The sequence below is a fragment of the Ursus arctos genome, unplaced genomic scaffold (genome assembly GCF_023065955.2).
Source record: "Ursus arctos isolate Adak ecotype North America unplaced genomic scaffold, UrsArc2.0 scaffold_23, whole genome shotgun sequence".
In the NCBI taxonomy this organism is placed as follows: Eukaryota; Metazoa; Chordata; class Mammalia; order Carnivora; family Ursidae; genus Ursus; species Ursus arctos.
In genome coordinates, this window is record NW_026622908.1 from 7,571,400 (window position 1) to 7,595,020 (window position 23,621).

At 38.6% G+C, this 23,621-nt stretch overlaps 1 protein-coding gene across 2 annotated transcripts in view; it reads right to left on the minus strand.

The window, feature by feature from the left end:
- Positions 1-23,621, minus strand: part of PIK3C2A (phosphatidylinositol-4-phosphate 3-kinase catalytic subunit type 2 alpha) — a 167,616-nt gene that overhangs the window by 76,036 nt on the left and 67,959 nt on the right. The window contains exon 3 of one of the 2 annotated variants that reach the window (XM_057317081.1): positions 21,217-21,525. The gene's annotated coding sequence lies outside the window, so the exon portion shown is untranslated. Of the gene's footprint in view, positions 1-21,008; positions 21,157-21,216; positions 21,526-23,621 lie in introns of those variants that run through there. The other variant, XM_026487210.4, reaches the window with a different exon arrangement.

Sequence of the window (23,621 nt, forward strand, 5' to 3'; positions counted from 1 at the left end):
TCTTAATATTCCTCTTTAGACTCCTGTAGCTTCCATTTTAATATTCTCCTTTCACTGCCAAACTTCTCAAATGAGTGACCCAGAAAGTCCTTTCTTTACTCATTCTGTCTTGGAAAAATTATAATTTTCCTTCAGGGCCCAATTCAAATACAGCCACCTGTCTGAAGCTTTTCTTAAGCAGCTCCTATTAGAAACTATCTTTTTAGCTCAAATAAAACTTTTATTTTTCATAGACTCTATGCTGTTTTTGCCCCATCAGTATCCCTTCTTCTGGTAGAATATGTAACTTCCTTTTTGGAACCTCGTCACCTCCCTTTTGTTCCATCTAGTTTAAATAGGGCTGAAACATCCTTACTCCCTACCCTCCCACCCCCAACCACACCAGGGGATCCAAGTCTGGGCAATTAGAGTTAATCCGAAGACTTCTGAAACTATTTGGAAAGGAAGCCTATCATTAAAGCTGTTAAACTTATGGGATATAAGCCTGGCATTGCTGTGGCATCTTTGCCACCACTCACTGAAGGAGATGCTGCCCAAGAACGGATTCAAGCCAGAGAGAGCAGAGCTATGATAAAAAAAAAAATGAAATAGATTCTGGATATTACATTAAGTGTCTGGATCCAACCCATGTCCAAGGCCAGTCTTTTCATTTACGTATGCCAATAAATTCCTCTTTGCTTAAGCTGGTTTAAAATTACCTTCTCCCATAATAACTAAAAACCACTTTTTTTTTTAAGATTTTATTTATTTGACAGAGAGACAGCAAGTGAGGAAACACAAGCAAGGGGAATGTGAGAGGGAGAAGCAGGCTTCCTGCTGAGCAGGGAGCCCAATGTGGGGCTCGATCCCAGGACCCTGGGATCATGACCTGAGCCGAAGGCAGACGTTTAATGGCTGAGCGACCCAGGCACCCCTAAAAACCTCTTAACACAGAATCTGTAACCTGTATGTCTACCCAATAGACTAGTATAAGCTTCTTAAGTGCAGAAACCTACTGTTTCTTTCCTCCCTACGTTTCGAAGCAACCACCTTAATAAATATGGAGCTTAATTTAATGAATGTGTTTTAAAGAAGGGAATAAGAACTATCAGACTGCTTGGAAGAAGAGATTTCAGATAGTACATGACTGGAATATATGATGGGAGAAATTAAGCTTAACTGCCTATTACTGAACACCACAACATGGTCTATTTTTCACAAAATCAGATGGATTAGAACAAAACATTTTGCAAAGGGAAGAAGGTACTGAACTGCAATTCATCTTCCATAAGCATACTGCCAATTTATTTAACCATTTTCCTGGCTACTATATTTGGTAATGATACGACATTGTTCTGAAGGAGGGAAGCTGGATTTTTTTTTTAAGATTGTATTTATTTGTCAGAGAGAGAGAAAGAAAGAGCACAACAGGGGGAGTGGCAGGCAGGGCAGGCAGAGGGAGAAGCAGGCTGCCTGCTCAGCAAGGAGCCCAATGTGGGACTCTATCCCAGGACCCAGGGATCATGACATGAGCCAAAGGCAGCCACTTAACCGACTAAGCCACCCAGGAATCCCTAGGGAATCTGGATTTTTTAAGTGAGTTTGAGATACAGTTTATTCAATAGAGAACACACTTATTCTGAATATTTCAAATTACTGTTACCTCTTATTTACTGACACGGTATAAAATAGTTTGAAAAATATTTTAACAGTGAATGTGACATTTTTTCAGATCATCAGTTCATATGCTTGCTCCATCCCCAGTATCAACCCAAAGCAGTATATGCTAAAGTAAATTCAGCTCGAAGGTAGTAAGAGTGAAATCTCTGTTAACAGTTGAAATACCGTATTTTAGCTTTCCAAAAGATTATCATGCATGTATACTCAAATGGTAATAAAGGACCTAAAAAGTTGTCCAAAAGTAACCTAGTGCTTCAGCTATTTTTCTGAGGCTGCTACACTGACATGCTCCATTAATTTTTTAAAATAAAACATTTGATGACAAACATTTAGCAGGAAACAATTTTGCACATGCTAATTCAAAATGCCAACTTCAATGCTAATGTTCTCCTAATTCTAGCTGGAAAAGACAATATAACCGGTTTCTGAATGACGATTGTATGCCATCTGCCAAAATTCCCCAACATAGAGTAACCCAGTGATGATTACAATGCTGTAGCTACTTTAAATTCTTCAAAAGAGGGCAATTAAACTATTCAAACTTTGGGATACCATTTGCAGACCCAAAAGAATTAATTTAGAAGCTCTTGGCTTCTTCTGTGGTAGACATTCATTTACAATTTAAATTTAAATCTCAGGGGAGGGAAAAAAAAGCCAGTCCTGCTACCCATCTAAATACTTTCTGATATTAAAATTCAAGATAAAAAAAAAATAGAGAAATAATGATTTGAGTTCAACAATGCAAATATTTCTCATCTAAAATGAAAATGAATCTCAAAGAAAATTAAATAATGGCACCCCTATGGAACTGAACACTATGCCACCATTAAAAATTAAATTATTAACACTACAGTAACCGTGGAAAATATTAAATTGTAGTAACTACATATCTCTATCTATACATACATCTATAGGCATACACCTATCTACATTGTATGCTAGAGATATGTAGACACCAAATGCCAAACACTGCTTAAAGCAATGTATTAACTAATTTAATCCTCATAAATTATATTAAGTAGCTGCTATTATCTCTAGTATACAAATGAAAAAACTTCATACAAATTATATAATCTGCCCAAGTTCACAGTAGCTAACAAGTGGTGAGAGAACTCAAATACAGGCACTGCTAATTCACTATATTTTTATGTTAACAGTTATCTGAAATAAGTGTCTAAACATACCTTATCCTTTATAAATACCAACTTTCTTCCTCAAAGTTAGTTACCTCGTTCTGCATTAATAAATTTTATTGTTTTAATTCTATCATAGAGCAATTAATGCTATTTAGTTATAACATGTGCCAATTTATTAGTTTATTACCACCACAAGACTTGCAAATTTACCATTTCATCGAGGGCAAGAATTCTTATTTTATTCATCCTCCTCTTCTACTCTACTGTAGTTGTTAAATGAATGCCTCAATGACTAGGGAAGTTAAGACACTATTCTTTTTTATCAAAGAGAAGCTCAAATTCTGCAACAAACAAAACAGACTAAAAGAGATTACTTATTAATAAGTCAACTAAAACTGAAAAATCACGTGGCTGAATTTAGGATAAACAAGTGGTGGCAGAAAAAACTATCTTGGAAACTAGGAGAGAGATGGCAACAGAAAACTAAAAATAGGAGAGGAGGGGGTGCCTGGCTGGCTTAGTCAGTGGAGCGTGCGACTCTTGATCTCAGGGTTTTGTGACTTTGAGCCCCATGGTGGATGTAGAGATTACTTAAATAAAATTCTTAAATAAAATAAAAATAGGAGAGGAGGTTCATCTGTTCTAAAAGGAAAAACTCTAGTAGACAAGATAACATTCTCCTATCTCTATGATTCACATAGGGAAAAAATTACTCTGACAAAAGTAACCAAGTACTTTGGTATTAGGCACTATGCAACTTTGTCAAAAAGATAAAATGGAAGAATGTCCAGGTGTTTGTTGAAGTGACATTAGGTTAGCACTATTCAATAGGAACGGAATGCAAGCCATACTGAATTTAAAAATTTTTACAACTACATTAATGGGAAGAAATAGATGAAATTATTACTTTATGTAATCTAATATATTCAAAATACTCTCACTTCAATAAGTAATCAATAATATCAAAATACAGATGGGACATTTTACCTTCTTTTTCTGTATTAAGTCTTCAAAACACGGTGTATATTTTACAGTTACACATTTCAACTTAGACTCACCATATTTCAAGTGCTTCAAAAGCCAAAGGTAGCTAGTGGACAACTTACGGTTAGAATTTATAAGGAAAGGAACAAAAGGCATGGTGAACAAGCATCATTAATTTCTGGATGATAAGGAAAAACTTTTCTTCCCAAAGGGAAGTCATCCCTTCCCTCAAGTCGATAAAATACCTCCAATATCTATTAATTTTTCAGGGGAAGAAAAATTTTAAGTCCCCTAGATTACATATAGCCTTTTAACTAAGGTCTGTCTCACCATTCTTGATAAATTTTGTATTTTTAAAGTATACAATTTCTAATTGTCCTACAATTAGCAAACTGTTAGCATTTCACAGATAAATGTGTTTACAATCAACCAAACAGGATTACAAATTAGAAAAAGATTAACTATTTAAGTGTAGGGAGAAAAAAAAAAGAATCATAAAGCCAAAATAACCTGTGGAATTCTTAGTTGAATATGATTCAAAGCCAGGAGAGTGTATTCAAATGCGTATGTTTTTTAAAAAAACTTCTTTTTGGTAAACAAGCACCACATAATTTATTCATATCTTCAATAAATGTTTATTATTGGGTGTATACTAGATGCTGAAAAGCAAAATAAAAATAACTTAACCATTAGGGGTGCCTGGCTGGCTAAGTCAGAAGAGCGTGTAGCTCTTCATCTCATGGTCCTGAAACGGAGAAACAGACTGGGTGTAGAGATCACTTAAATAAATAAAAAAAAATTAACCATTAAAAGTATCAATTAAAAAAATAAACTTTGGCCGCCTGGGTGGCTCATTAGGTTAAGCGTCTGCCTTCAGCTGGCTCAGGTCATGATCCCTGGTTCCTAGGATGGAGCCCAGATCACAGCATGGAGGCATTAGGCTCCCTTCTTAGCGGGGGATCTGCTTCTGCCACTGCCCACCCCCACGCATGATCTCTTTCCCTCAAATGAATTAAAAAAAAAAAAAAGTTATACTAAACCTAATTGTATACCAGATAGATAACACACACACAAAGAGAAAAAATACTCATCATACCAAAACTTGTTGGATACATAGAACAGTAAGTAGATAAGCAAAAATTTAGTTTTAAATGATGCTAGAAAAGTGGAAAGGTTGAAAAATGAAATAAGCAACCATCTCATGAAATCAAAAAAATTACAGCAAAATAAAAGCAGAACAAAGGGAATAAAGACTAGAGAGAAACTAGTGGCACAGGAAACATACAACAGAGAAGACTTAAAAAGCCGAAATTTGGTCCTTTACCACCAGTAAGATATCTGGTGATGCTGATCAAGAAAAAATAAGACAGGAATAAAGAATATTGAGAATAAAAAAGGGACATCCAACAGATGTAGCAGGCATTAGAAAGATAATTAGGATATTAACAAGTTTAAGGAAATAAATTTTAAAATGTACACCAATTCCTAGAAGACAGTGACTTACTAAAAATGACTGAAGTTGAATAATCTTATAACCACTAAAGAAATTGAATTAGCAGTCAAAAATATTTTCAAGAAAACTGTAGGGTCAGATGGCTTCACTGCTTTATATAAGGAAGAAACAATAACCTTTCACAAACTCTTCCAGAGAACTGACAAGAAGGTATGCTCCCCAAACTTTTTATGAGACTGCTATAACTGATAACAAAACCAGGCAAGGATGACAAAACTGCAAACCAATCTTACTCTGAAATACAAAATACAAAAAGTCCTAAACAAAATAGCAAACCAAACTTAGCTGTAAATACAAAATGCAATTTACCACATTAATAAAGAATTAAAATAGAAAAAGCATATGTTCATCTCAATAGATATTCTTAAGCAACTACAAACAGAAGGGAAGTTCCTTATTTGACCATGAGTAGCAACAAAAATCATACCTAATGATAAAACCTTGAAAGCTTCCCCCTTTGATCATGAACAAAAACCAGGATGCCCACAATCACTTCTATTCAACACTTTATAGGCTCCTAGGCAGCACAGAAAAGGAAAATTTAGGATCAAATAGAAAGAAACAAAATATTATTTGCAGATAAAGTAAAAATTCCAAAGAATATGTAGATAATAGCAATGCTAGATTTTAGAAAGATTATTGGAAATAATACTAATATACTAAAAATCAATTGTATTTCTATACCCACAACAAATGGTTAGAAAGGGCAGTTTTCAAAACGATACTATTTACAGTAACACACACAAAACCCACTAACTAGCAATACATGTAACAAGAAGTTGTGGGGGAAATTATAAAACTTTACTGACAAATTCTAGCAATATCTGAATGTAAGGGATATTTTTCCATGTTTACAAACTTGAAAACTTAATTTTATGAAGATGCCACTTCTCCTGAAATAGATCTACAGGCTTGACGAAATCCCAATCAAAATAGATCTACAGGCTTGGGGTGCCTGGGTGGCTCAGATGGTTAAGCATCTGCCTTTGGTTCAGGTCCCTGGGATCAAGCCCCACATGGGGATCCCTATTGGGCAGCAAGCCTGCTTCTCCCTCTCCTTCTCTACTGCTCCCCCTGCTTGTGCTCTCTCGCTCTGTCAAATAAATAGATAAAATCTAAAAAAGGAAAAAAAAAAAAAAGAAATTGATCTATAGGCTTGATCAAATCCCAATCAAAATCCCAGCTTTTAAAATAAAATTTGACAAGGTGATTCTAAAATTTATTCAGGAAACAAAAGGGCCAAAATAGCCAAAACCCTCCTGGAAAAGAACAAGGTGGGAAGATGTGCTCTACCCAACAAACACTTATTATAAAACTAATTTTTTTTTTTTTAAAGATTTTATTTATTCATTCGACAGAGATAGAGACAGCCAGCGAGAGAGGGAACACAAGCAGGGGGAGTGGGAGAGGAAGAAGCAGGCTCATAGCGGAGGAGGAGCCTGATGTGGGGCTCGATCCCGGATCGCCGGGATCACGCCCTGAGCCGAAGGCAGACGCTTAACCGCTGTGCCACCCAGGCGCCCCTATAAAACTAATTTTATTTAAGATAATATGGTATTTATGCAAGAAGAGGTAAATCTAATAAAGAACAGGCTAAGACTTCAAAAACAAACACACACACAGACACCTATTGAAGACAAGTGGCATATCAGAGCACAGGGAAAGAATTGTCTTTTCAATTAATAAAGCTAGAACAAATGAAAGGAATATGAAATAGATTCCTACTTCACTCCTTAAGCAAAAATCAACTCAAGGCAAACCAAATGTCTAACTGTGAAACGAAACACTAGAATCAGAGAAGGGAAAAATTTCTTAAACAAGACAGAAAGCACTAACCATAAGAGAAAAATAAATTAGACTATAATCCACAACCTTTATTTATCAAAAGACACCAAAGAGGATTAAAAACAAGCCACAGAAAGGAAGACGTCCTTAACAATAACCAAAGGACTCAAATCCCAGATAAGTAACTTCTACAAATTAAAAAGAAAGATAATCATAAGAACCTTCAAGTAACATTGCCCACAATAGCCCTGAGTAAGAACTAACCTGGAAGTGGTCATTAGCTCACAATTTCCAGTTCCTCTCTCATCTCCAAAGGCCAGGGGGGTGAAACTGAAAGTTCCAATCCTCTAAACATGCCTCAGTCTTTCTGGCGACCAGCCCCATCCTGAAACTATCTACGGACCTCTGACACTATTAATCTCATTAGCATACAAAAAGAAACTCTAGAAATTCCAAGGGCTTTAGGAGTTGCATGACAGGAACCAGACACAAAGACCAAATATTTATTTTTTATTACATCATGGTTCATTCAGTGGAATTCTATACAGTAATGCCAATGAACAAACTAGAACTATAAGAAAAAATGAGTAAAACGCAGAAACATGACAAGCACATGGACACGCAAAAATACATACAATGATTCCATTCACATAAAGTTCAAAAACATGAAAAACTATACTGTTTAAGAATGCTTACATAATGGTAAAACTGTGAAGAAAAGGAAAAGATTCTCAGAAGTTAGGATGGTGGTTACTCACCGAGGGAGGCAGAGATACATGACCAATGATTAGTACACTGGGGACTTCTGGAATACAAGCAATGTTCTAGTTCATGACCTACTGACCGGTTACACAAGCGTTTATTTCACAATTACTTGTTAAAGAATCATATATGCTTTATGTACTTTTCTGTGGGTTATTTCATAATAAAAAAAAGAATCCACTCCCCACATATTTTAAATTTAAATAGTTTAAATATTTTCATATCATATTATACATGGTATGTGAAAATTACCACCACCTGTAATTAAGAGTATATTGGGTTATTTAAAATTCACATGTGGCAAATTTGAACACAAGAAGCTCAACTTTTTAATAATGTCATAAAAAATACAAATAAGAGCAATATTATCCCTTTTCATTTGCCAAACTTTAGGCTAAATTAAGGACACTACTCTTATTCATTAAGGGATATGGAGAAAGGGTAATGAAGACTGCAAAAGAAAACAACAAAACAAATTATGGTTTCCCAAATTTTCACCATCTGTGAATCACTTAATGGACATTGCACATAACATGATTTATGTTTAAAAAAAAAAGTTCATTGTATTTTAAAATAAAAGTACAACATTTAAAAATAGACACTCCCATCAGCGAGAGAGATGACTGCACACTCACCACTGTATGTTATATCCAACAAATTTACTTTATTTGAATTGAATTAGAAAAATCCTAATTCAATTATAGCTTGTCAGGAACGCAGCAGTGTTTGATGGTAGATAATTATTGATATGTACATAAAATCTTAGAGGCTCCACCTTCAAATATTTCTTGAATCTGAGCATTTTTTCTTTATATTCCCGCTACCATCCTAGACCAACCATCATCTCTTGCCTGGATTATTGGACTAGCTCCCCAATATGTTTCTGCCAACCCTCCACCCTCTACCTTCAGACTACTCTCAATACAGAGGCCAGATCTTAGATCTTCTTACCCCTCCACTCAGAACTCTCAACAGTTCCTATCTCAGAAAAAAAGGTAAAATCCTTACAACAGTCCACCAGGCACTCTAATATCTGGTCCCCCAGATATTACTTCTCTCCTATAACTCTCCTCTCCGCTACTGTCCAACTAGCCTCTCTGTTGTCCCTCAAACACATTATACTTCTCACTCAGAGCCTTTGCTCTTCTGTTCCCTCTGGACTGCTCTTCCCCTGGATAGCTGAATGGCACACTCTCTCACCTTCCAAGTATTCACTGAGAAGGTGACATTTGAGTAAAGTCCTTCCTAATAATCAAGCTAAAACTGCAACTTTCTCTAACTCCACTCTGTCTATGCACTTTACTTACTTTTTCCTTAGCATTTAGTACCACCCAGTGTACTACAGATTTTACTTATGTATTTTATTGTCTAGCTTTCCCCCTCTAGACTATAAATTTCACGAAGCTGGGATTTATGTTAGGCTCACTCCTATACCCCCAGCACCTACAACAATCCTAGAACAAGCCAGCTTTCATTCAAATGTTTGTTAACAAATAAATGAAATTTAATCTAATATGGACCAGATTAGGAAGCAATTCTTTATTGTAGAGTGCCTCTGGTATTCTGTAAGATACTTAAAATTACATAAAAGTATCTTACACAAAATGAGTATTTTAAACTAAGAGATACCATAGATTTTTTTTTAAGATTTTATTTATTTATTTATTTGACAGAGAGAGAGGCAGCGAGAGAGGGAACATAAGCAGGGGGAGTGGGAGAGGGAGAACAGGTTTCCCGCTGAGCAGGGAGCCCGATGAGTGGCTCGAACCTAGAACGCTGGGATCATGACCTGAGTGGAAGGCAGCTGCTTAACGACTGAGCCACCCAGGTGCCCTGATACCACAGATTTTTAATCTACTCTTGTTGCATTCATTTTCATTTAAAGTATCTAGAAGTCATCTTAAATGTGCCAAATTAAAACCATTAACTTCTTTCTCTAAGTGAATAAAATTACACGTATTACTCTCAGAATTGTTCTTCAGAGCCAACATGGTCCTTTCTAGTCAGACCAAAACACATGACTACTTTGAAGTACTTGTGGAAAATATAGTTCATGTCTGCTTGTTGGTAGAGATATGGGCCTTGGGCTCAACAGAGCAATTTTGCTAGAGATGAATCTTGAGGTGTTACCCATATAAAACTGAAGACCTGAAGTCATGAAAGTAGTTTCAATTGCCCTGGGAGAAAGGGTAAAGTGAAATGAAAAAAAAGAGACAAGAAGGAAATCATAAGGGGCACTAATACCTAAGCAGGAAACAAAAGGTCAGAGGAAAATAACATGTGAAGACTGGTATCAGAGAAATAAGGGAATTCAGTGTCCTAAGAAGGACACAGTTAGTAGTGCCAGAAACTACAGAGAGGTGACACAGGATAAAGGTTGAAAAAGAAAAAAAACCTTGAAATCTACGAGCTTCTTTGTGATTATTTTAATAATAGTTACATCAACATATAATTAACATAAAATTCACCCATTTAAAGCATACAATTCAGTTGTTTTCATATATTCAGAATTGTGCAACAATCACCACTACCGACATGCTCATCACCCCAAAAGAAACCCTTTACCATTAGCAGTCCCTCCTCATTTCCCCATCCCACAGACCCTCAGTAGTGATTTTTCAAAGAGAACAATTTGGAGAAGTGCAGAAAACTGAAAAAGTAAGGAATTACAAGTAGCAAAGGCATATTATTCTTTCAATTCATTGACAGTAAAGAGAACTAAGAGGTGTCAGGAATGGCTGTTTAAAATGGTTTAAAAAGGCCTTCAACATAGAGTAGATTGAAGACAGTAATTCAGGGTACAAAGACTGAAAGATACATAAGACTGGAGATTCACACTAGCTTAGATATTGAGTACAGTTGGATATGAATCAGAAGCATAGATGAAGGGTCTGTCTTGAAAAGGAGAAAACATCTTACTTTAAAAAACACAGATGATAAAGGTAAGGAACTACTAGGTCAATAACTAAAAATGGAGGACTGGGGGGAGCCAATGGTGGAAAGCAGATTTTCACTAACTAAAGTTTGGTAGAGTTTTAAATACTTCATCATTTGTAAGCTTTACTATTTTAAAACAAAGGTAATAAATACATAACAAAGGGATTTTCCTGTTATTAGGATATACAAAGTGGCAAGAGACTGTCTTACTTCAATAATGAAAAGCAAGCTAAATAAGCTTAAAAAAATACTTTTAAGAGACATCAGAAAACAGAGGACACACATTAAAAGCCCTAACCAAGGGACGCCTGGGTGGCTCAGTCGGTTAAGCATCTGCCTTGGGCTCAGGTCATGATCTCAGAGTCCTAAGTTTGAGCCCTGTGTCGGGCTCCCTGCTCAGTGAGGGTCCTGCTTCTCCCTCTCCCTCTGCCCCTCTCCCCTACTTGTGCTCTCGCTCTCTCAAATAGATAAAATCGTAAAAAAAAAAACAAAAACAAACCCTAATGAGTTAAATTCCCAAAAGTGATAAACTTCTCATAGGAGAGGCAGGTCCATTGTTATTCTCATCCCTGGTACAGAAAAGCAGAAGAATGCACTGTGACAGGAAAGAGGAAACACACATTAGACTTTTGATAAACACTTTTAACAGCCACGCGTAGGCTACCATGACAGATCAGAATTCTGAGGCGTGGTGGAGGTAAATCTGAGGGGTCTAAAGCCCTGGATTAAGAATTATAAAGAGTCCCAGGCATGGAACAAGTCTGTACCCATCCACCAACTCTTTCCCTCAGGTCTTCACTAACTGCAGAGGTAGCACACTGAAAGCTGGAAACAGGGCAGAAGAGCTGAAAGAGATCTCCCTTGAAGTATGTGGGCCTCCCTGAAGTATAAGGTAGTCACCCTCCAGAGGGCTGGGCAAGTGAGCGGGGAGAAATCCACCTGAGGCACTCCAAGCTTTTAGCTACCAGGGGCTGGAGATGGGTGAGGAGAGCTGAGAAAAAAGCCCTCCAAAGCATTCTAGGCCTTTATGAAAGACAGGTGCCCGCCAGAGGCTGGGCTAAGGGCAGCAAGGCAAAGATCTCCCAGGAGACACAGAAACCCAAGAACAAAGAAAGTAGAGAACAAAGGGACTTCCCAGCAACCCAAAAAAAGAAAAACAAGCAAACAAACAAAAAAAGCTAGCAGCTAGGCTGCAAAACAAATCTCTAGAATCAAGTCAGTGTTCAGATCCCAAATCCCTCTAAAGAAAAGTCATCACAGCCACCCAAAGTACTTCAACCCACTAGTGAACTGAATCAAATTAAAGTTGCAACAAAGCACAGACCCATTTTACTTATACATCAGACTTTCTCAGTTTAGTGGCCTGACAGAATAAGGTACACTTAAGTGCTAATATATAATTGAAGATTATGAGACAAAGAAAACGTGACCCAGGGCGCCTGGGTGGCTCAGTGGGTTAAGTGTCTGCCTTCGGCTCAAGTCATGAGCCCCACGTAGGGCTCTCTGCTCAGGGGGGAGCCTGCTCCTCCCTCTCCCTCGGCCTGAGGCTCCCCCTGCTTGTGCTCTGTCAAATAAATCAAATAAATAAATAAAATCTTAAAAAGAAAGAAAATGTGACCCCTGGTCAAAGAAATAAGCAGATACAGCAATGGCCCAAATGTTGGAATTATCAAACAGGAACTTAGAATGAAATTACTAATTAGGATGAAAGCACTAAATGATTTAAGCAGAAAAAATGAAGGAGGGGGGTGGCAGTTTCAGCTGAATGCAACAAACCAGAAAAAAGAATCAAACAGAAATACTAGAAAAATAAATCAGAAACGAAGAATTAGATGGACTGAACAGCATTAGAAAAGACTGGTAAACTTGAAGACAAATCAATAGGAAACATACAAACTATGACAGAAAAAAAGGAGAAAGATAAATTGGCATGCCTGTGGGACAATTTCAAATGGTCTAACATGCTGGCTAATGAACAAAATTTTTAAAAATTAAGCCTAATTTTACTCTGGATTTTTAGTGAAACTTTTTTCTTTTTTTTGGTTGGAATGTTTTCTGATAAAAATTAATAATAAGTGGGGTACTTGGGTGGCTCAGTTGGTTAAGCAGTCTGCCTTCAGCTCAGGTCATGATCTCGGGGTCCTCTGATCGAGCCCCACATTGGGCTCCCCACTCAGCAGGGAGTCTGCTTCTCCTTCGCCCCCTCTCGCCCTCCCCCTCTCATGCTCACTCTTTCTCTCAAATAAATCAATTAAAAAACCTTCAAAAAATTAATAAGCGAAATCACCAAACTCAATTAGCAAAAATAAAAAATATTCTCAAAAAAATTCTAAAATCTACATCTATCAACAAGAACTTTCTATAATTAAACAATAGATTTCCAAGGAGAAAAACACTAGTATATTCAATTACTATGTGTGATAGGAAAAAAAAAAAAGGCAGTGACGTGATAAACAGTGACGTGATAAAAATGATTTAGTTGTGGGGAGGGGATACTATTTTTAATGGTATAGTCAGGAAAAAGATGAAATTGGAGTAATAACCTGGACATAAGAGGTGAGTCACAGGAAAAGCCAAGAGCCTTCCTAAACTTCACAAGTTTAAAGATGGATAAGCCTAGCCAGCTCCCACATTCTTTAACCTCCATACCACACTTTATAATTATGCTTTGCCCAAGTACTACAAGCAATTAATAAAGGGCTTGATTCTCCCTGATAGTCATTATACTACCTTCAGCTCTTAGGAGCAACATTCTAAACATAAAGATTCACAACAGGGCATTCACCAAGAATGCATTCTATATCTGCACATATGTATCACTGTTTGGGAGGGGGACAAGGAAGGGGGAATACAGTTACATCAAGAGATTGCTGTTGAAAAGACATTTTACTGACAAAGCAGTTTTCAATCTAACTCGAAATCCCAACAGTAGTACTGCTTTGTGAAGATAATTACTGAACTCTGAACTACTTTATTGTCCATTCATCTCACGTGAATCATTAAATATACTCTGACATTACCCCAATTCCTACATGACAAATAAGAGTAAGCTTTTGTGCTAAATGTTATGTATATGCCTCCATTTCCAACATAGCTTAAGATAGAAAAACATAAAACTGAGTTACAACTGAGAACCCCCAAAAAGGGAATAATGAAAAACTGACATGAATTATTTCTGGAATTTTCCCCCAAAGCTCCATAATTTCTATGGCTAACAAAATCTTGTTTTTAAATGACACCAACTGCATTAAATTGGTAGTTTTACAGAACAGTGATAACAAAGAAGAGAAAATGATGTAGTAGCAAGACTTGAGGCTCAAATATCAGACCTCTTAGTAACTGCATAATCTCAAGCAAGCTACTTAATCTCCCTTTGTCTCAGTTTCTTCCTCTGTAAAAGATCATATCTGTGTTGTCAGGCTTAAATAAAATAATATATATAATAACTAGTTTACAACAGACATCTAATAATACATACATGTATTACATCTTTCCAATTATGGTAACAACCATCAGTATATTCATACCACTAAAAAAAGGCAGCTTATCGGGGAGCCTGAGTGGTGCAGTCAGTTGAGTGTCTGACTGGTTTCAGCTCAAGTTGTGATCTCAGGGTCATGAGATTGAGCACGCCTGCCCCCCACCCCCCACCCCTCCCTACACTAGGCTCCCTGCTCACCATGGAGTCCACTCGAGATTCTCTCTCCCTCTGCCCCTCCCACTTATGCTCACTCGCTCTCTAGAATAAATAAATCAATCTTGGGGCACCTGGATAGCTCAGTCAATTAAGCATCTGCCTTCGGCTCAGGTCATGATCCTGGGGTCCTGAGCTGGAGCCCTACATCGTGCTCCCTGCTCAGTGGGGAGTGTGCTTCTCCCTCCTCCTCTACCCCTCCTCACTGCTTGTGCTCTCTTTCACACTGTCTCTCTCAAATAAATAAATCTTAAAAAAAAAAAAAAAAAGGCAGCTTATCACCAATAATCACATGGGAAGATATTCAATATCATTCTTTAAGGAAATGCAAACCAAAACCACAATGAGATACCACTTCATATCTACTCGAATGACTAAAATTTTAAAAATGGAAAGTAAGTGTTGATAAGGATGTGGAAAAATTGAAACCCTCATACTTTGTTGATGGCAATGTAAGATGGTGCAGCCACTTTGGAAAACACTTTGGTGTCTCCTCAATAAATTAAACATAGAATTTCCATATGACCCAGCAATTCCACTCCTAGATATATACACCCAAAAGAATTAAAACAGAGTAACTGTACACTAATGCTCACAGCAGTACTCACAATAGCTAAAAGGTAGCAGCAGCCCAACTGTCCATCAAAAAACGGATATACAAAATGTGGTGTTTTACTGACTCTCAAAAGCATTATGCCAAGTGAAAGAAGTCAGACTCAAAGGTTGGAGCGCCTGGTTGGCTCAATCAGAAGAGCATGTGATTCTTGATCTTGGGGGTGTGTGTTCAAGCCCCACGTTGAGTGTATATTACTAACAAAACAAAACAAAACAAAACCACCTTAAAAAAAAAACTGGGGGAGGAATGACTTCCTGAGTTGCAGATGAACATTTGTTTAAAAAAAAAAAGGATGAATATAACATATGATGCCAATTTACAGGACATTCTGGGAAGGCAAAACTACAGGAATAAAAAAAAAATCAGTTGTCTGCTAATGAATTATCGAGCCCTACATCGGAAACCGGGGATGTACTGTATGGTGACTAACATAATATAATAAAAACTCATTAAAAAAAAATCAGTTGTCTGGAGAGTAAGTGAAAGAGACTGATTACAAAGGAGAATAAGGATACTTTTTGGAGTGACAGAAATATTTTGTATCATAATTGTGGTGGTGGCAATAAAAGCTGTCACAATCTTCAACTTCTACAGCTGATACCTAAAACAAATGAATTTTACTATAAGTAAATTGTATCTCAATAAATCTGATTTTTTAAAAAAACTCTAAATAGTTACAGGGTCATGTCATACATTTCAATACAGGCAGAATTCCAGTCTGACAGATGTCATTATGAGATCCAGGCTATTACATTCCCTGGAGCCAAAGACCACCTTTTCCAAACTCAGCACTGTAGTCTAAAAGATATATACTAAACTAAACTAAAAAGAGAGGTCAGAACAGTAATAAATTATGTTATGAACACATATAAAGGGATTTAATAAATCAACTTGGTTATGGATACTCACAGCACTATGGTTTTGTTTATAAATATAACTGGGTCTCTTTCAGAGCTTATCTTGGGTAAAATACATGCTTCGCATAATTCCCTAACCTGCAAATAAAACATCTGAAAAAATGTTTTCCGGTTTCCTAATTAGACAGGTGTTTTTTCTGTGTATATCACTCCAACATCCACATTCTTTTCCCACCTCACCAGAAGGCAAAGTACCTGCATTGATTTCCCTCTATTGTCTCCTCTCATTTTCCCTACCCTTTTATCTTGAAAGAGGCTTTTGTCTTTGTTTTTCCCTTTCATTCCACAGAACTTAGTTTTTTTTTTTTTTTAAGTAGGCTCCACACCCAAAATGGGGCTCAAACTCACAACCCCAAAATCAAGAGTCACATGCTCTGACAACTTAGCCAGACCCCATAACAGAACTTTAATACTTGATGTCTCCCTGCCTCCACTGATACTTTCTTGAAGATAAACTACCAATTTCTGTTTTTATAGGAAAATATTTTTTAAATAGCCTATTTCAATTATGATTTCCCATACTGCAAATTTTTTTAACCAATATTCTTAACACTGCCTATTCCTTTTTCTTCTCACAGTCAAATTACTTACCAAACCCCTACTCATTTCACAACAGGAACTCACAATTACTTGGCTGCTTGTTTAGAGTCACCAACTTCTCCTTCAGTTCTCTTAACCATGTTTTCCATGCTACTCAAGCCACAAGTTCACAGCCTATGCTAAGATTTCCTGAATCACCAATGTAAAAGTTCTGACCACTGGCCTCTAAGTTCTTTATTGCAGAGGTCTGATTCTTACCTTACTTCACCTCTGCCCTGTCCTTATTTTTTTCAAACAGAATTCACAAATCCTTCCTTAAACCTGTATTTTATTTTCTCTTATCTAAGTTTTTCCCCAAGTTGTTCCCTGTGCATTGAAATAACTCTGTCCCTGAAACCTCATCACCTTCTTCCTACAGTAACAGTTTAAGATCTAAACTCTTTGCGGCGCCTGGGTGGCTCAGTCGTTAAGTGTATGCCTTCGGCTCAGGTCATGATCCCAGCATTATGTCAAGCCCCACATTGGGCTCCCTGTTCAGTGGGGAGTCTGCTTCTCCCTCTGAGCAGGGAGCTCAGTTCTCCCTCTGCCTGCTACTCCCCCTACTTGTGCTCTCCTTCTCTCTGTCAAATAAATACAATCTTTAAAATGAATGAATGAATGAATGAATGAATGAATAAATAAATAAATAAATAAATAAATAAAATAATAAACTCTTTACTCAAGGGTTGTCTGGCTGGCACAGTGGGTACAGCATGCAGTTCTTGATCTCGCCATGTTGAGTGTAAAGATTAAAAAAAAAGAGAGAGACATAGCTGCTAAACCAATAATAATTGCTTTCAAATCTATTAAAATCAAGAGTGTTTAAAAATCCCATACACAGTCAGCCAGCGTGGCACAGGGAAGCAAAACAAGGGGCTTGACCCCAACATACTGGGGTTCAAAACCTAGTTCTGCCGTTCACTAACTGTAATCATGATTCAGCTGCTTAATCTTCCTGAGCCTAAAATTCATCATCTTTAAGTGAGGACAGTAAGCTTATTTTTTTTTAAATCCCACTCTCAGGATACCTGGGTGGCTCACTGGGTAAGCGTCTGCCTTCAGCTCAGGTCATGATCCTAGGGTCCTGGGATGTTGTCCTGCATGGGGAGCCTGCTTCTCCCTCTGTCTGCCACTCCCCCTGCTTGTGCTCACGCGCTGGCACACGTGTGCTCTATCTGACAAATAAATAAAATCTTTAAAGAAATAAAATAAAAATGAAAAATCCTACTCACTTTTGTACCCAAATAGCTAAATTAAAAATCTTAAGAAACCCATAAAATAGTTTAAAATTGCACAAATCTTTTCAGCTGCCTAAAACGTCAATGTGCACTCTCCCATTGTGTTTTGAATCCATCAGTTGTAAATAATGGACTGCAGACAAAAAGATGGATACGACATATACATAAATGCACAAAACATCAAAACTCTGACTCCAGCAGGGAACAGGGAAAACAAATTTTCTTCTAGTCTCACTTTAAGCCTGTGAACAACCTGAAAGATATCCTATAGCAATATCATTCCCAAGTATAACCATAATCCCAATAAAAAAAGATTCATGTATGAATACCATCAAAATGATAAATTATAAATTACTGGTAATACATTTCTTATAGGAGTTGCTTTTGTTTTTCAAGCAGGAATCCAAGATAGAAAAGCAGAGTTTTCATACTGTGTATCTGCATTGTTCAATATGGTAGCTACTAACTACAAGCAGCTATTGAGTGCTTGAAACGTGCCCAGTCCAAAGTGAGATGTGTAAGATAGACACCAGATTTCAAAGATGTACCAAAAACAAAAACAAAAAAAAAGGTAAAATATCTTACATAAGTGGCTCTCATTTAGTATTTCTACTGGACAGCATTAACTTAGATATAAACTCCTAAATTAAAAAATGGGTACCAGAGTAAGCAGCTTGCTTAATATATCTCACTGCTTGGTAGTATCACAGCAAGGTCTGGAAACTGATCACTTTTTTTTTTTTTTAATTTTATTTATTCATTTGAGAGAGAGACAGCACAAGTGGAGGGGAGGGGCAGAGGGAGAGGAAGCAGCAGCTTTCCTGCTGAGCAGGGAGCCCATAGGGTTTGATCCTGGGATCATGACCTGAGCGAAAGGCAGACACTTAACCTTAACCAACTGAGCCACCCAGGCACCCCAGAACCTGATCACCCTATCCCACCCTCATTAACAGAAGAAATTCATCCTTTAAGACTCAATTTGAGCATCATCTTCCTTATATGCACTCATTCCCCTTCTCTAGCCCATGTGATCACATTCTTTTTAGTACTATGAATTTACTGCTGCCCTTATAACCATACTGTCATAATCTGTGTGTATCATTTTTTCTATCCCTCAAACCACTGCAGTGCCAGGCATCCTTGCAGGCCCTCTGAAAACAAAATCTTTCAGAGAGTTAATTTTTAGCCGTACTCAGATACAACAAATCAAATCATGTACTATGTAAATGCAGAGTACTAAAACTAATTCACCTTTATCATGTACCTGCCTTAATTTATTCTTGAAACATGGGAAATATAATAAAATGGATAATTTTTATTATCAAAGTAAGTAACAAAAGCATTAAAAAAAAGTGCTTTGCACTGCTGCTCTGAAAAGTTTGGTCTGATGCTCTGATAACTCTGAACTCTTGGGAAATTCAACACCCTCTTTAGGTGTTAAGTTCACTTATTGAATGTGCTTACAAGTGCAAAAACATTCTGCTAGATTAAAGAAAGATTCCTGGACATGGAACTGATGCAACAATCTTCAACAGAAAATTTTAGAACCATTCATGACAGAAGGGAGAAACAAAGAATCAGATGCTTAATACACAGCTAATTACTTAAAGTTAGTTTCTAACTCCTAAATACAAGCACATCAACTTTCATGTTCCATGAAACAGAAAAAGTTGTGAAACCTATGGATGAAAACATTAAAATACATTGCTTGCCAAGAAAAACTGCAAGCAACATGCACGCAAAACAGATTTTCATAAGAAAAGAAATGCTTCAGAATATTCAGGTTAAATTACTTGTAGAAATATCTCAATATATATATATATATGCTTGGTAGCTATCTAAAGTCACTTTTGAATTAAGTTTAACAGTAATATCTATTCTCAGTCATAATGCTTTTCAGTACTCAAAAATGGTCTTACTATTAAACTAGCGATTATCTTCAACTGAATAGACCTCAACTAGGTCTAATTTGCCACGGTGAACAAGAGCACTAACACCAAGTATGGCACAATGCTAAAAGGAATCTCCTGTGGGGACTTAATCACAAGCCAAGGAGGCAAAGGTACAAAGTCTCTTCTGGAATCAGTGTTCCCGGACCTCCAGACTTCCCCTTTATGTCTTCACAGCTCTTCTAACAGCTTTCCTTTTTCTACATCTCTTCTAAGCTGTGGCTTTGATACTCCAATATATTAAACAATTTTCCCAGCTCAGCTTTTCCGACACCCACCGGAAAAGATTTTAGGGTACCTCTTTAATAGGTAATCTTGTTCAAAGACGAAGACCTCCTTCCTTACTCTCAATTCAACACCCACTGTTCAAAATAAAACTATAATTACAACCCCAACTTCTATCAGGCTAATTAACAGAAGGGAAGAAGGCTCTCTCTTCTACGTTCTTTATCCCCAGACTTTCCTCCTCAGTTTTTTTTTTCCCCATTTCCCTCCTCAATCCCTGCTCCCCCCGAAAAAATTTCCACAGCTAGAGAATCTCCTTTTTAAAGCCAAACCATTTAGTGAGGAAAATAAGTATGTGATTTTTTTCTTCAATTATGTATTGTTCCTCCGTCACTCAGGAAGAGTTAAGCAAATATTTTTAATCTGACCGCACTCCCGGAAAGATGATGCGCTAAACACACACTTAAATAATACTGTTTTCCCGAGGCAAGTGGATTCGCGGCAAAAAGGCAAACGGGGAGAAGTGAGAAGAAAAAAATCATTATCCCAAAAGCTGGAGATGGGACAAGGAGGTGAAGCGGGGGGCACAGCTGAGAAGTGCAACACACTTCGCCAGAATCTAACAACTCAACAAGAGAATAGGACCGGTCACAGTGACTCCGGCCCCGTACTGAAGGACAGGGGTGGGGGTGGGGGTCTCCCCTCCTCCTTGGGACAAAACTAACTCCCAGGCACACCACCTCCCAGCCCCCGCCAAGAGGGGCCTAAAGGGGGCCCCGGCCCCTCGCACCTTAGGCGGGGCTGTCAAAAACGGTCTGGGTGGAAGCAAGGCCCGGGGGAGGTGAGCCGGACTGGGGCAACGCCAAGAGTACTAGATGGGGGGTCAAAGGCGGGCACCCGCGGACTGGGGGCCGCGGCAAGGGACCCTCCCGTCCTGGGCTCCCCAGGGTCCCTTGCTGCCCTTGGACAGCAGGGTCCCAGGTATCTGCCCCCGCCACACCGACCACTCCTCACCTCACGCTGCCCGAGCCTCTGCCTCCACCACAACCCAAGCCGCCGCAGCAGCCACGGTCCGAGCCATTTCCCTCCCGGCCGCCTCAGCCGCCGCCAAGAGTCTCGGCGGACTCCGCGGCCAGCCAAGCACCGGACGTCACTTCCGACCAGGGAAGCACCGCCTTCCGAGCCCAGGCTTCTAGCGGATTGGCTGGTACAGACGGCCTACCTGAGTAGTGGGCGGGGCTTGGGCGCGTCCCGCGAGGCTAGAGCTCGGGTAGTGGGGGGCCTGGTTGCCGCTTCCTCTGGGAAATGCCGAGTTGGCTCAAGACGTTTCTGTAGCACCAGACCAGGGGTTGGGGGTGAACCTTCGGGGACCCCAGCCGGTCTCTTCGGCCCGGCGTCCGCCAACCGCCGAAGTACTCTATTGTTCCCGTGCCCTCTCCAGGGACTCGGCAGTCTCCTCCAGCCTGGCTGTGTTTCCCAAATTCGTGGTTTTGGCCCCAGGCCGCGGCGAGGTTAGTTTGTGACTGGAAAACTGAAAGGAACAGGCAAGATATAAAATCATGCACTCCAAGCAGCATTTACCGACTGCTCACGGTGGATCAGGTGCTGTGGGGAGTGTAATTAGCAGCCCATCACGTGGATTGCGTAAAGCTCTTTCACATCGATGTCTCATTTAATCCTCCTCAGCCAGGTAAGGAAGATAGCTCAATGATAACTCACAGCCAGACGGCTCTTCTCCACATTACCAAGTATCTTTGCATACAATCTCCAAATAATGCCTGCCTCATGAGAATTGAATGAGATTATGCTTGTAAAGTTTAGGCCTTACATGTCCGATTTTAAAATTACATAACCATGTCAAGCAGATAGGAAAATTATCCCCATTTATAGATAATGAAGCTGGGAGCAGGATTCAAATTCAGTTCTGACTACAGTTGGTAGCATTTTACAACAGATTGTCCCTTAAACAGTAAGAGAAGGGGATACCCTCCTTCCACAGGCTTACAATCTAATGTGGTAGACTGATTTGGGCTGCGATTCTCAGTAAAAAACGACCACAACAAAAATACATTTTTTTTTAATTGTGAGAAGGCTGTAAGTAGAAACTTCCCTCCAACAAATAATGGGAAAAATCTTTTCTCTCTCTCTCTCTCTTTCTCTCTCTCCCTCTCTCTCTCTCTCTCTTTTTTTTTTTTTTGTAGGGTGGATGTGAAATGGATGAAACCCTCTCATCACTCTAATAAACATGCCTACACCTCCCAGGAAATGAGACTGGACAGAGTTGCTACTCTATGGAGAAGCCTAGAAGCAACTGTATTCCTTGAGGCTGAGGCTACCAGCTCTTGTTCACCCACCCTTCCTACTCCTGGGTTTCCATCTCTTCCTCCCCTCCCCCCCCACTTCCAGGCAGACTTTACACACCCTAGAAGAATGTCCCTTAGGAATCTGTTTAGTTCCACAACATTGTTCTGCTTTATCTTCTCATCAAAGGAGGAATTTCTAGAATTGGCAGCTCTTTCACAAGATTAAAAGGGGAGGGGAAAACGATTTATCTCAGCTGGTTTCCTAGCTTCTGCTCCAGAACTGAGTGTGCCTTCAGAAAAGAAGGAAGAGGCTTTGAGAGAACACTGTGTCTTTTGGGAAGATGAACTGTTTGACTTTTTTTTTTTTTTTATCTTTCTTATGTTTTTTTCTTATGAGAAATATTTTCTCTGGGTCCCAGCAGCACAAGGCCCTTGATGAGTGACTTTATTATGCCTCTCAAATGGCCAATACTTAGTAGCCTCTGATTGATGAGAAAGGTCCCAATAAGAAGAGAAAGGGAGTTTGATGTTTCTCCAGATTCCAAAAAACCAGCATTCACAAATTGCCAGGTGTCAAGAGTCTGACCTAGTAGTCATCCCTTAGCAGCTCATCTCTCTGGCAACGGGTGTATGAAGATGGATGTGTCAGCAGTAGAAACACAAATTTTTAGGACAGACTGGTGCTGCTGTCATTTGGAACCGAAGAGAACATAGCTGGCAGCCATTTCTCTCTCTCCTACTAGCTTCAACATTAAGATTTGAAAGTAGAGAAAAGAATTGAGGAGGAGGCATTATATTTTTAAGTGTTCCAATCCCAACCTCCCACAGAGAATTTAACAGCACCACAAATATTCCCAAACTTCTTCTAGAACCAAATGAGAAATGGGCAACCTTGTCTTACTACAGGTATTAAAAAAAAAAAAAAAAAAAAAAAAAAGAGTGGCTGATATTTACTGAGCATTTGCTAAGGTCAGGCCCTCTTCTTAGTTACAAGTCACTGAGCTCCTCTAACAACTTTAAATAGTGGTGCCATTATTATAGCCTCATTTCGTAGCTGAGAAATTTGAAGAACAGAGAGGATAAGGAATTTGCCTATAGTCGCACAAATACTAAATGGTACCACTGGATTCCAAACGCAGGTCTAACTGTAAGGCCCATGCTCTTTTATCTTCACTCTGCCCCCAAAAGGCCATGGAGATTTTAACAGCAATAAAATAGCAACTAAAGGCCATTTATCGGTAAACCAGTTCTTCACTTTCCTTTCCCAGTGTTGAATCCCCAACCCTGCTGGGTCCTATACCACACAACTTAAAACCTGTGGTTT